The 2,677-nt window shown below is 50.2% G+C and overlaps 1 long non-coding RNA gene across 1 annotated transcript; it reads right to left on the bottom strand.

Annotated features, from left to right (window-relative positions):
- Nucleotides 1–1,445: 1,445 nt before the first annotated feature.
- LOC145967465 (uncharacterized) lies at nucleotides 1,446–2,321 on the bottom strand. Its single transcript, XR_014437433.1, has 3 exons — nucleotides 1,959–2,321; nucleotides 1,796–1,888; nucleotides 1,446–1,686 (listed from the first exon to the last, which is right to left on the bottom strand). It is a non-coding gene; the product is annotated as an uncharacterized LOC145967465 (long non-coding RNA).
- Nucleotides 2,322–2,677: the final 356 nt, after the last annotated feature.

Raw genomic sequence — 2,677 nt, 5'->3', positions numbered from 1 at the left:
GCACGAACGCTACGGTATACGACTGTCGGCGACGAACCCCCGAGAGGGACAAATCCGCGATACCCGGGGCCAGCCGGCGTCCGGCAACGAAACGCGAGAAAAGCGCGCAAGGCTTCTATGACAATTCGGTAACGATATAACGGTCGTCCTGCGATGATATCAAGAAAATTACGACGCCAGCTGTATCCGGGAACAGTTTTACGGCTACCTGAGCGGCGGCTTACAATCTCGCTGCGGTATCCGGATCCTAGCTGGGCTCTCGCGGTGATCGCACTTGAGTCGGAGGATCGTCTCTTTGCTATCACGGCTCGCCGAACAGTGACTTGTGATAAAGGCTTCTCGAGGCCCTCGAGTCCCGCGCCGATTTTCCGCGCATCCTGTCGATTTTCGATGAGAAGGGATCGATATTCTCCGCCCCCTCGAATTTCGTCCTGCTGTATTGCGGGTTGCCCTTCGATAGGAACCAAAATCCAACGTTGACGGTATCTTTGACGATTGTATGTTCTCGGTAGCTCGGACGTGTTGGGCTGGCCAGGCCGTATCCTCGTCCGGCTCCGGATGCATCTCCTCTCCTCAGTCTGCAGCCTGGGAGAGTGTTGATCGTTCCTTCGTCCGGGCTTCCCCGTCGTTGTTTCTCTAAAAGTAGCGGATATTAATACAACGATTACCTATGGATAGAAGCGGAGCGGGATCTCGATACGTGACCTTTCTTTGGAGTGGAGGCATCGGTCCGACTCTCTCCTCTTCCTTTCTTCGGTAACTGCACCCTCCGGTATCTTGCTGTACATCACTTTACTGCTCGCTCGCTCAGATTGCCGCTCTTTGCTCTCTTAAAGTTAATCTCCTACAAAAGATATATCACGGGATCGGATAAGGGGGTTCCCCCTTGGGTGCGAGGGACGACCCTCCGCACGCTTCCCCCCCCGGCGGGGTCACTGTGACGGAGCTCAAAAGGCGTCACGTCACAACTCCCCCCTCCCAGACGGATGCCGAGGGGCTTCGGGCCTCGGCATACCGACGACCGCCGCTCAGGCGGCTTCAGGGAATAGTATTTACTACGGAGTGGACTTACCTTCCCCTCGGGCTCTCCCCGGGGTGTCGCCCCAACAGTTCATCCCCGCCTACCCGAGTCTCGCAACGTCCGGCCCGACTCGGGCCGGACCGTCCCCCGCGATATCCCCGCACGTTCGGGAATCTCTGCTCTCGGCGAGCGGAAGGAGGTTCAGGGTCATGGAACGATAAGGGGTATAAAGCGAACTCGGAGGTCCAAACCGATCCTCTTTATTTGGGCCCCCCTCTCGGGTCAGCTCCAATACAATACTAATGAGAAACGGCAACACAAAAAAACAAAAAAAAAAAACAAACGAAAAGGAAACAAAAAAACAAACAAAAAAAACAAAAAAATCTTCAGGGCGAAGCGGCCCTGTCGGTCCACGTCTCTCCCACATCTCGCTCCCAAGGCCATCCATCCCTCAGGGGCGAGTCGTCGCGCGCCGGTGGTGGAGGTCGGGACGCCCTAGGGCCCCGTCCCGCGGTGTAGGGCGTCGCGCGCCGGTATGCGCCGCCGCAACGCCCGCAGCCCCGCAGCGTTACCCCCTGTTGCCCACACCCGTAGCAGAAGCTGCCAGTACGGGGCAGGGGAGAATTCAAGTGAACGCGCCTGCGTTTCAAATGTAGTTGTATAACCTAGAATATAAGAATTGCTGTGTTATAAGTATATTCAGATGCACATGATAGGCAAGTTTGGTTGTAAATATTACTAGAATTGTAGTTTTTCTCATGTTATAATACTTACAGCAATAATAGCATTTAGTTGCGACACTGATTGTCAATTCTTGATGAACAATGATTGGAGCGGTTATAATAATAACAACGGCATCGTGCACTCCTGTAAGGTTATGAATATGTAAATTAATCTCTGGATTGTTACTCTATTCTATATTATATAATTTTTATACCTTTAAACAATTGAAGTGCCTGTCAGGTGTAAGTCTGGATAATTACTATAAGGTTAGTTTTGGATGCGAGCGATACTTTGTTGCGACTTCTCTCTCCTTTCTTCTGTGCCCCATTAGTGTGAGTGCAAGCCGTGAGACAATTTCTTGATTGTTGAAGAACAAAAACGGATTGCATGTCTTGCAATCGATACATCGATTGGGACGCGTGTGCTCTGTCTTGGAAGAATCGCCTTCCCACGTGGTATTGGTAGTCCCCGAGAGGCACGGGAGATCGTTAAGAATTGAGCACGGGTGATTGTTACAAATAATTGTGTCACTTATTCACGTGTTAGATAATAACGCGGAGCTGTCATGCACAGATGAACGCATGCGGCGGCCATCTTGTGTACTTCGCGTGTCACGGTACGGGGTATGTTCGTGGATGGTATGTATGCGATCATGCGTCTAGTAATAAGACATAAGGAGAATTCTCAAGAATGGTTGATTTAAAAGCAAAATTTTATTAAGTAAGATACCTTGGACTCACGGAATTCTTAGAGGAGAATACGAGAGAGATAACTAGCGTGATAAAATTTTGTTCTGCGCTACGCACTGAGTTTGTAGCACTCTTCCGGATGAGCAATATGAGCATGCGCATAGCGAGTATTCTTGTTGGGCGAGATAATTAGCCTAATTTAATGTATATCCAACTAATAAGAAATATTGTGTTATTGATTGAA

Source organism: Camponotus vicinus, unplaced genomic scaffold, assembly GCF_025532165.1.
Source record: "Camponotus vicinus isolate PSW18456_S1 unplaced genomic scaffold, iyCamVici1.0 SCAF_2, whole genome shotgun sequence".
Taxonomy (NCBI): domain Eukaryota; kingdom Metazoa; phylum Arthropoda; class Insecta; order Hymenoptera; family Formicidae; genus Camponotus; species Camponotus vicinus.
This window is presented reverse-complemented; position numbering and strand designations above follow the sequence as displayed.